The sequence below is a fragment of the Muscardinus avellanarius genome (assembly GCF_963383645.1).
Source record: "Muscardinus avellanarius genome assembly, chromosome: X".
Taxonomy (NCBI): Eukaryota; Metazoa; Chordata; class Mammalia; order Rodentia; family Gliridae; genus Muscardinus; species Muscardinus avellanarius.
The window spans coordinates 114,939,835-114,951,927 of NC_137792.1; positions in this window are offsets into that span (position 1 = coordinate 114,939,835).

The following is a 12,093-nucleotide window of genomic DNA, read 5'->3' on the forward strand; positions in this document are numbered from 1 at the left end:
TTTGAAGGAAAAAAAAAAAAAAAACAGTGCCAGTATGTTGGAATGTCAGTAGATTCAGGCCAAATTGCCTGTTTATCTTAGGTTCAAAGTGAGACATGTATTTCCTGAGGTTGAGGTTGTTCTTGGTCATACTTCTAGCTGGTTATCTCTGGAACATAAAAGTCACGGGGGGAAAAGTTGAAGAAAGAAAAAAGATTTGAACAGTATGATCCTCTCCACCTCTAAGTTTCAGGCTTTTAGGGTTGTTTTGCTTAGTGCGTGCGTGCGTGCGTGCGTGCGTGCGTGCGTGCGTGCGTGTGTTTTACAGGGAATGAAATCCAAGGGCATTTTACCTCTGGGCTACACTCCCAGCCCTATTTTATTCTTTTATTTTGAAACACAGTTTCACTAAGTTGCAGAGGGTCTTACTAAGTTTCTGAGGTTGAACTTGAATCAGGAATCTTCCTGCTTAAGCCTCCCAAGTATTGGGATTACAGACATGAGGCGCCATGCCCAGCTATACAGAAGTTATCATAGGTTCAAAGACAGCCTCAGCAAGTAGTGAGAGTCATCAAACTAGTGAGACTGTTTCAAAATAAAAATAAAATAAAGCTGGGATGTAGCTAAGAGGTAGTGATTCTGGATTATATCCCTACTACCAAAAAGTGTTGTTTTGCTTCTGAACTAGTTAATTAGTTAATTAATTAAAGTTGTTTTAGGAGGGAATCTTCTGTATTTTAAATTAGCCTTTTGTTATATAAGTTTTCAGTGGTCATCTATGTTGTGCTATGAGGGAACACAAATATAGTCCGTAATTTGAAGTGTTTGGAAGGGTTCTTTGATTTGTTAGTTTTGCTAGTTAGATCTTTAGATTTGTTAGTTTGTCTAGTTAAAATGGAAAGAATCAACAGATACAATATATTATGAATTTAATATTACTCTTAAAACCCCTCATGTTAGCACATGCCAGTTCACCATATTGCACATAGATAAGCTTTCTTTCGCAGGTTCCTTTTTATGGAACTTTTATTGGCATTAAGAAATTTTAATAGAGAAATTCTTGATGGTTCTCACATTGAATCGTTATATTTTATTTGGAAACAGGGTCTCATTAAGTTGCTTAGAGCCTCACTAAGTAGCTGAGGCTGGCTTCGAACCTGTGCGATCCGCCTGTCTCAGCCTCCCAAAGGGTGGGGATTACAAGCGTGCGCCACCATGCCCGGCTCTCACATTGAATCTTTAAAATCTATAGATTACACATAATCTACACATAATGGATTAATTTCTGTTACATAGCTCCAACTTATGTTAGTGCAATATATATTACTTTAAAATACTCTTTATTATGGAAATGTTTGTATTATACAAAAGTGAAGATTAACGATGTGATGAATCCAAATGTATTCATAACCCAACTTCAGTAATTGAGAACATACTGAAAATCTTGTATTTGTTGGTCCTTTCTCCCAATTTTTATGATTGTTTTAAATCCCAGATAAATTGTCATTTTATACTTAAGTGTTTCAGTAAGCATCTCTAACTGATGAAAAAGAGTCCATGATATATTACAACACACACACACACACACACACACACACACACACACACACAGTTACACTGTTACTGGATTTGGTAGCTACTCTATTAGAAAGTGCAGAACAGAAATCTAGGAATCTTGGAATCTCAACCCAAATCTGTCAACAGCCAATCCTGTGACTTTCCTGGGCCTCAGCTTCTACTTTTTTCAAAGAATCTCTAAACCCAATTCGTTTCTGAAATTCTGTATTTAAATAGCAAAAATAATTAACTTTGAGAATATGTCTTTAGTTATATCTCTGTTACTTAGGTACAAGGAAAAGACTAGGACTCATTATCCTTAAACACTAAGTGCATTGAAATTTGAGTTTGCGGTGGAGACTTAACAGTTAATGAAGTAAAGTTTGAACATGATTATTTCTATCTTCTGAGGAAATGTTTCCTGTAACTGCCTACAGAGGAACACCCAATAATTATTTGAAAACAATAATAATGTGGTTTCATCATTCAGACTACCTTCCTACTTAAAGGGCTAGCACCAGCTTGGCACAAGGACTCCTAAAGTCTGTGGCGCCCTCTTCTGACCTCTTGTCCAACAGGGTAACTCATGGCTTGTATTTCTGAATTGCCCTTGGGCTTTAGGCTTCCTCGTTGCCTTATTTTTTCATAACTTAGTCTTAAAATATCATGCAAACATTCATATTTGACCAGTGGAAGCCACAGGTCGTGTGAAAGAAATATGGCTACAAATCAATGATGAATATATTTTCTTGTAAATTTCCATTTGGAAATTTGAGAATTTTAGTAGAGAAGATAAAGGTGATAAACATCGTACTCAAGCAAGAATCAAACCCATAAAAGAAAATCCTAAGAAAGTAAAAAATAAGAATTTTTTTCAAAAACATCTATATGAGTTAAGAAGACATAATTATTCTATGTAAATACAAACTTATATCTGGGCATGGTGGTACATGTCTGCAATTCCAGTGCTTGAGAGGCTGAGACTGGAGGATAGCAAGTTCGAGGCCAGAATCAGCAATTTTTTTTGGCTGTACTAAGGATGGAACCCAGGGGCATTCTACCCCCGAGAACAACCCCAGCCCTATATTCTATTCTATATTCTATTCTTTATTTTGAAACAGGGTCTTACTGAGTTGCGGAGGGCCTCACTAAGTAGCTGAGGACGTCCGTGAACCTGTCATCCTCCTGTCTCAGCCCCCCAAATGCTAGGATTACAAGCATGTGCCACCACACCTGGCTCAGATTCAGCAATTTAGTAATACCCTGTTTTAAAATAAAAGTAGCTGGGGTTGTAGTTCAGAAGTAGAGTCTCCTCTGGGTTCAACCCCTAGCACCACAAAAATATATAACGTCAGACCAGTAACCATGTGCCTTAAAACAGATACACAAGACAGGCTGTTCTGCACCCTGTACACTCTGCACTTCAAAATTACTCTACAGTTTTCTATTTAGAGATGGTTGTTCTCTTTAAATAATTCTACTGCCTTATGTCTCAATCCTCTCTATCACCCATGCATGATAATTTTCTTCCTGACACTTGTGCTATTCAAGGGCGCTTTCTGACAAAATGACTTCCTCTCCTGCTGACCACTCATGCAAGTTACTGTCACCTCCACTATTCTCAGTCCCATCCCAAATCATATCTGCTCATGGAAACTTTTCTTGCATGTGTCATGTTCGTCACATGCCCCTGGTTCTCCTCTCAGTCTCTATATTTGGAGTTACACTGTTAAGAGCTCCATTGTACCACAATGGAATAAGATGGATTCTTTTTTCCAATTTTAATATTTTTTTATTTTTTAATTTTATGCGGATCATATTAAAAATGGTATATATTTGGACAGTGCTTGGTGCTCTCTTCCCCCACTTCCCCTCTCCCCCCAACAATGAGTGTCCAGGTTGACCCTGCTACATTCATACTTTTACACATATTCGGATGTAGTTCCTCCATTAATCAACTTCAGCCTTCTTCTTTTCCTACCCTTCCTTTCCAGCTTTGCTGAGGTTTCCTCTCCATTATCTGGAGTCCCTCTGGTATCCCTAATACTCCCTAGTTTGGGCATATTAGAGAAAACATATGTCCCTTCTCTTTCTGTGCTCGGCTGATCTCACTTTAACATGATGTTCTTTAGGTCTTTCTATCTTCTTGTGAGTGACATGATTTTGTTCTTCTTTATAGCTGAGTAGAATTCCATTGTGTGTATTTCGCATAATTTTGGAATCCATTCATCTTTTGGTGGAGACCTAGGCTGGTTCCATATTTTGGATATTATGAATTGTGCTTCTATGAAATGGGACTGGTTCTGTAAACTATGACACCACTTTAAATTTTTTTAAATATTAACTTCCCTTTCACTCTTCTCCAATTAATGGCATGCTATAGTTCTTATTTGTTCTTCATTGGGACTTTAAACTTGAGACATACAGAAACCTATCTCTTTCAAAGCTTTTTATAGGACTGGGCTCACCCATTATTATTCCAGAAGTCCCAAGTTCTTCTGAGCCCTCTAGGAGTGAAATTTATTTTGCATTGAGACATAAAACTTAGTTATGAGGAATACTCAATTTGAACTGGGTGTGGTGGTGCAAGCCTGCAATACTTAGTAGCCTGAAACAGGAAGATTGCAGGTTTGCAGCTAGCTCCAGCAATTTAGTGAGGCTCTAAGTTACTTAGTGAGATCCCTTTTCAAAATAAGAAAATGAAATAGGCATGAGGGTAGAATGCTTGAAACAGTCTCACTGTTGGATGGCTCAGAGGTAGAATGTCCCTGGAGTCAATCCCCAGTACCACAAAAAAAGTTAGAAAGGGAAAAGGAAAAACTAGTTACTTTGACTAGTTGAATGCTCAACTAGTCAAAGTAACTAGTTCTTGGCCACCTCTTTCAGGTGGGTACCATTTCCTTGCTCCAACAAACTTTTCTGGCTGGTTTTGAAATTGGACTACATGATTACTTTATATAAAACCTTTCTATAAAAGCAAGCATTAAGGTTAGTATAGAAGTGTAGTGTTCCTTTCTTGAAAGCTGTGTTTGCTGAAAGAGCCACCTTCTGGTTGGATCTTGCACTAGAGCCAATAGAATCATTCATCAAAATTTTGGCAAGATTAATTGGGATTTCTAGGATAGCTTCAAATAGAGAGTACAAAGAAGAAAATTAAAGAAATAGTGCTAAATTATTTATTTACCATGGCATGTAGAGAAGGGATAAATGTGAGCAAAATTTAGTTTAAATTGGTCATTGATGACTATGAAGAAGCAAATGTCTTTATGATTGACATTAACATGTTAGAGCATGAAGCTTGATGGCTTGTTCTGCAGGAATCCCTTTCCTCCCTATAATGATTCTTTTGTTTAATCTACTGCTAGGGCAATGTTGCTTCAGTGCCATATACCTAAGTGGAGGCCTTGTTCCTCTCCTCTCCTCTCCTCTCTCCTCTCCTCTCCTCTCCTCTCCTCTCCTCTCCTCTCCTCTCCTCTCCTCTCCTCTCCTCTCCTCTCCTCTCCTCTCTTTTCTCTTTTCTTCTTCTTCTTCTTCTTCTTCTTCTTCTTCTTCTTCTTCTTCTTCTTCTTCTTCTTCTTCTTCTTTTCTCCCTCTCTCTCTCTCTCTCTCTCTCTCTCTCTCCTCTCTCTCTCCCTCCCTCCCTCCCTCCCTCCCTCCCTCCCTCCCTCCCTTTCTCTCTCCTATTTTTTAAACCTCAAATAAAGGATCTTTCTCTAAGTTGCTGAGGCTAGCCTGGAACCTGTGATCCTCCTGTCTTAGCCACTCAAGTACTGGAATGGCAGGCATGCTCCACCTGTTGCTTTTTCTTAAACGATCTGCATCATATTCTTGATGTTGCCCTTATCATCTCTATTATTTCAGGCAAAAAATGGTCTTTTCCAAGCACCTACAACACAAATCCAGTGAGAGTCACACAGTGAATGGAATCATATGCAGCAAGCAGAATACACCAACTACATTTATGTGAAGCTGGCGATCAGTGGGCCACACACACATGAGATAAGCAAAGGACCAGGCGACAGAGAGTATGTGCTCTGTGAGTGCATTTACATTTAATCATCTATGATGTGAGAAGTCAGAATAATGCTTCTCCTTGAAAGAGCGTAATGACTGAAAGGGATGCTAGGAGATTTCCTGTAGTGTCTTGTGTATTTAGGAACTTGTTACTTGGTATGCTCATTCAGGAAAAGGTAATGAGTTATAGGTATACTTGTGATGTATAGACTGTTTTCTCAGTGTGCTATACTTCAATAATATGTAAGAATATACAATGGGGAAAGAATGAGGAGGCTAAAACAGGAGGACCACAAGGTCAAGGCTAGCCTGGGCAATTTTGTAAGACCCTGTCTCAAAACAAAAAATAAAAAAATTTTATAAATGGTCTTTTCAAAGTCAGTGATCAGACCTCACCTGTAGCTTTTCCTCTACTTCCTTTTCCAGCCGTTGTTAATTATAAGAGGAAATAAACTGATAAAACAAACAAGAAGTTGGAAACCACCAATTTACTACTATATGGAGGTGTGACATTTCCTTAGACCCAAAAAGCCTAAGGCATATTTAACATATATAATAGATTAATTTGACTCCTCTAAACCATTATTCATGTGGATAGGGTTTCTTTCATTTGTTTTTTCCCAATAACACCCATATTTATTCTTGAATACATATTTTTTGGCTGGGCATAATGGTGCACATCTGCAAGTACCCTAGTACTTCAGAGGCTGAGACCCGGTAGTTGCAGATTTGAGGCCAACATGCAACGACTTAGTGAGAACACTTCAAAAATAAAAAGTAGCAAGCTGGGTGTGGTGGTGCACGCTTGTAATCCCAGCATTCGGGAGGTTGAGACTGGAGGATCATGGTTCACGGACAGCCTCAGCTACTTAGTGAGGCCCTCTGCAACTCAGTGAGACCCGGTTTCAAAATAAAGAATTAAAAGCAGGGCAGAGGGTATAGCTTGGAGGAAGAATGACCCTGGGTCCCATCCCCAGACCGCAGAAGAATAAAATAAAATAAAAAGTAAAACAGGACTGGTGTTGATCAGAGGTTGAATGCTCCTGAGTTCAGTTGCCAGGACTGCCAAAAAAAACAAAAAACAAAAAAACAGAAAACCCACTTTTGAGCATTTACTACAACCTAAGTAGTGTTCTTAGCAAGTCATGATGATACAATAATGAACAAATAGTGTCCTGCTCTCATAGAATTATAATCTATTGGAATAACATAGCAATTAAAAAACCTGACAGTGAATAAAGTATAAATAGTAATATTATGGTAATACATGCAGACCCACATTTATAGTAACACAATTCAAAATAGAACCAGACTAGGTATCTATCAACAGATGAATGGATTACAAAATGAAGATATATACACAGAATAAAATTTTACTCCACCCTAAAGGAAAACAAAGCTGGGCGTGGTGGTGCATGCTTGTAATCCCAGCATTCGGGAGGCTGAGACAGGAGGCTCACCATGGTGGTTCTCGATCAGCCTCAGCTACTTAGTGAGGCCCTTTGCAACTTAGTCAGAACCTGTTTAAAAATAAATAATAAAAATGGGGCAGGGGGTGTAGCTTGGAGGTAGGATGCCCCTCGCTTCCATTCCCAGTACCACAAAAAAAAAAGAAAAACAAAATTATGCCATTTGTAGGAAAACTGATGAAACTAGAGAATATTATGCTAAGTGACATTAGTCAGTCTCATTTAAGGATCATTTTTTTTTTTCATATGTGGAAGCTAGAACACAAATAAGAAGCCAAAGTGATTTCAAATAAATGAGGAGGGAGGTGAGTAGAATCATAAAAAGGGATTTGGGGAGGAAGCGAGGAGAAGGAAGGAGACACTTGATGAAGGAAACAATTCAAACAATTCTGTGTGCATTTGTGAAGCTATCAATACCAATTGCAGTATTATGAATCAGGAGGGGAAAGGATATGATTGGGACCTAGAGGGAAACACACAGGGTGCTATGTGCATGTACGTTTCCATCACACTAAAATGCAATTTGATGTATGATTGCAGCACAGCCATAAATATGCAAAAATACAAATAGAGTCTTTGAGTGTAGCTCAAGGTAAAATATCCCTGGGCTAAATCCCCAGTGCAAAAATAAATCATTGGAGAAATAAATATATCATTGCTACCACAAAGAGTTGTAGCAAATTATTATTATTATTGTTATTACTATTATTAATTATTATTATTATTACTATTATTATTATTATTGTTGTTGTTGTTGTTATTTGCGGTACTAGGGATGGAACCCAGGGGCATTCTACCTCCGAGCTACACCCTCAGTCCTGTTTTTTATTCTACTTTGAAACAGGGTCTCACTGAGTTGCAAGGGGCCTGATTAAGTAGCTGAGGCTGTCTGTGAACCGCGATCCTCCCGTCTCAGCCTCCCAAATGTTGGGATTACAAGTGTGCACTACCACGCCTAGCAATAACAAATTATTTGGCAAAGCAACAAGTTCTTGTGAGAAAGAGTATTGTGGTGAGGCAGGAGCTATGGACTGGGTAATCAAGAGGGTTCTTTGTGAATAAATGACATTTAAACTCATATCTGAAGAATGCTAAGCATCTAGGTACATTATAGAAGTAGAGGAGAAGAGTAACAACACTGTAAAAGAGAACAGAGAAAAGGCTTTTAAGTGGGAAGAATCTTGGCCACAAAGAAATAGGAAGAAGTAAGGAATTGGGGAAAAGATTTGCAAGAGTAGAAATAATTTATGGAAGGTCATGGTGGTATGAAATATTTTTTCTGCTTATCTGCTTGTAATAAAATTATGAAGAACCTAATAGCAACAGGCACACACCTATATCCTCAGTACTTGGGAGGCTGAGACCAAAGGATTGCAGATTCCTGGTCAGCCTCAGCAACTTAGACTCTCATCAACTTAGTGAGATTCAGATTCAAAAATAAAAAAATAAAATAAAATAGGGCTGGTGGTACATCTCATAATTAGAATGTCTCTGGCTTCAATCTTCAGTACCACACACAAAAAAGAACCTACTCAGTGTCAGGCACTAGAAACACAATCACGTTTATTACATAATCTCAATGCCCTTAAATAACTGAAAGTCTAGTTGGAAAGATAAAAGTAAAACTAAATAACTTCAATATAATAAGAAATAGATTAAAATACGATAATCTACAAGGTGATGCTTCATAAAATATGTGATTTTAAATATTCCTGAAAATATGGAGGAAAGACTGTGGGAAAAAAACACCAATTGGAAGGTTGTTGAAATCGTCTAAGAAATTAGGGGTTGTAGGACTCAGGGAATTTCAACAGAGATGGGTTTGAGGTAGTATTTGTATGTAGAATTGCCAATATTTGTGATAGATTCGATTTGGGTAGTGGATGAGATTATTAATGCAGAAGGAATAAGACTAAGTATCTGAGGGTAAATATGGGGAATGTCTCATGACTTAGATATTTGACATGTGGGGCACACAAACCTAATGTCCTATAGATGAACATTAAAGCCTTTTAGAAACTGAAGTCAGAGCGAGGGTGCAAATTCAGGAGTCATATTTTGTGTTGAGAATATGAGAATTAACAAAGCTATTATTCTTTATTTTATTGGTGCACTGTATTCATACATCATAGTGGGATACAAACTTTTGTAGACATACATGCACACATCGCCCAGTCAGCCCTCACCCGATTCCCACCCCATCCTCTCCCCATCCCTCCCTCCCATGCTTGGCTTAGTGGTTGACATCTAGTATTATAGCAATTTATCCAAAATTAAAAATGATAATCTCACATAACAGTTTCATTTGTCTGATACCAAGCTTTTGATGACTTAAAGATAACATTTCAATATTTCTTTTTGCTTTCTTTCTTACCAGAGAATATTTTTTCTATTTTTAAGGTGAAACTATCATTTATTTATATATTTATTTTTCAGAAAAAAAAAAGTCTATCCTAATATGGAATATGGACTCTAGATACCCAAAATGATCTTGAAAAAGAACAAAGCTAGAAGATATATATTTTCTGATTTCAAACCATATAAAGCTACAATAATTGAAACGGTGTAGTACTATTCTAAAGGCCGATAAATAAACCATTGGAGTTAAATAAAAGCCTAGAGCTAAATTCTTCCCTATATTGTCAAGTTATTTTTGACAAGGTTTCCACAAACATTTGGTGCTTGGTAATAATAATCTTTTAACTAAATATTGTTGAAAAATAATAATTACATGGAAAAGAATAAAATTGGACCCTTACCTAATCCCATACACAAGTATTAACTCAAAATAGATAAAAGACCTAAATATAAATCTTAAGACTATAAACTTTTAGGAGAAAATCTGGGTCATAAAACCTCACAACATTGAAATTGGCAGTGATTTCTTGGATATGATTTCAATGGCACAGGCAACAGAAGAGTATACACACTCCCTAAAAAATAAAAAAAAATATTGTATATCCAAAGACAATGTAAACAGAGTTAACAGTTACTAATAGAATGGGATAAAATATTTCCAAATGCTATATCTGAAGGTATATTAATATTCCAACTAGAAATCCTAAAAATTGACAACAATAAAGGCAAACAATACCATTTAGAGATAGGTAAAAGACTAACATAAGTAATGAATCTCCACAGATAACCAATCTTAGTTGTCTGTTGGATGGAAAATCTTGTTTCTCTGGTTCTGGTGTGTGTTACCTATTTCTTCTTTGTAGTTAATCTCTTTGAGTATTTTCTCTAGTGCTGGTTTTGAAAACATAAATTCCTTCAGTTTCTGTTTGCCATGGAAGCTTCTTATTTCTCCATCTAATTTGATAGAAAGTTTTGCTGGGTAGGAAATTTTTGGCTGGAAATTGTTTTCTTTCAGAGTTTGGAATATGTTACTCCAAGCCCTTCTGGCTCTCATGACTTGGTTTGGGATGTCTGGAGTGATTCTAATTGGTTTGCCTCTGAATGTCACTTGGCCCTTTGTTTTTGGTGCCTTTAAGATTCTCTGCTTGGCTTCCACATTGGTCATTTTGACAATTATGTGGCGTGGGGATCCTCTTCTTCGATCCTGTCTAAAGGGAGTTCTATAAGTTTCCTGGACCTGTGTATCAACCTCTTGCTCTATGCCTGGAAAATTTTCTGCTATTACTTCCTTGAAGAGATTGTTGATCCCTTTGGTTTCACTTTCTTTTCCCTCCTCTATTCCAATTATTCTTAGGTTAGCTCTCTTAAAATGGGCCCATATTTCTTCAATATCAGATTCCTGCTGTCGGATATTTTTTCCTAGATTAGAAACTATGCGTTCATTTTTGGAATGATCATCTTCTAAGAGCAAGATTCTGTTCTCCATGTGGTCTAATCAGTTGTTTGTGCTTTGAATTGAGGCCTTTACTTCATTATTTGCATCCTTTATCTCTTTTTGGCTCTCTCTGAGTTCTTTTCGAAGCATCTCTATTATTTCTACAGTTATTTTCCTGATTTGATCTTCTAGAAATCTCTGATTTTCTGTTTTATCAGGTTCTGATGTTGTGGGGTTGTGGGCATTCATTGCTCCATTGTTAATCCTCTTTCCCATGATTTCGGAAGTTTGTGCCTTCTCTGGGTTCTTCCCTTGGGTCACTATGACTTCACTTAAGGTACTCTGGATCTCGAGTCAGTAGTATCTCAGACCCCACTACTCCTTTACTGGGTTGTATCACAGAGTTTCCGACCCAGAGAGTCGATAGAGGCTGCTTTAGACTGTGGGGGGTGCCAGGTTGCACGTTCTCCTATGGTGTGATATCTCTGCCACCGCCACTCCCCCACTGGGTCAAGTCCCAGGGAGTACAATACTGGGATTTCTCCTTTGTGGCCCGCAATTTGACTCACTGTTCTTGAGTACGCAGATGTAGCTGTACTGGACACGGTGAATTCACTGCTGCCGCCGCCAGTGGCAATATGGCGCTGCTGCTATGCCCTTGGCTGTGAGGCTGGCGTATTTCTTCTTGGTTTTGAGTTCCACTCTGAATACCTGCAGCGTGTGCTGGGCTCAGACACTGGAAGCTTTAGATGCTCCCTGTGCCGAGAAATCCCACCTAGCTGTTCTGCAGCGGCTCACATCGGCTTGCTGTAGCTATCTGGTGAACTCACCGCTGCCGCCGGCAGTATGGCACTGCTGCCGTGTCCTCGGGTTTGAGGCCGGTGTATCTCCTCTGTGGCTCTGAGCTCTGTTCTCAGTCAGCTTTCTCCCTGGAGCCTGGTGATTTTTTTGTTTCTCTGGTGATGGTGTTTTCTGGCTATGAAAGGCGCTGATTTTGTGGTAATGGAGATTGGTTGTTAGCGGGGCTCTTAAGCCCCGCTTTTCTCGGTTGCCATCTTCCCGAAAGTCCCCAACAAAGCTATTTTTCTTTAGCAAAATAGAAGAAATGCAGCCTTTGAGAATTTAGAACTAATGAAACTATCACTTGGGCCTCTTGCTAACTATCTTTCCTCTAACTATTGGTCGTTATTTAAATTAATTGACACTGGCAGATGACAAGCATGAGCAAAAATGGGTAGCTTTCCGTAGGACACCAAAGTTCCATTTCACAAATATAACATA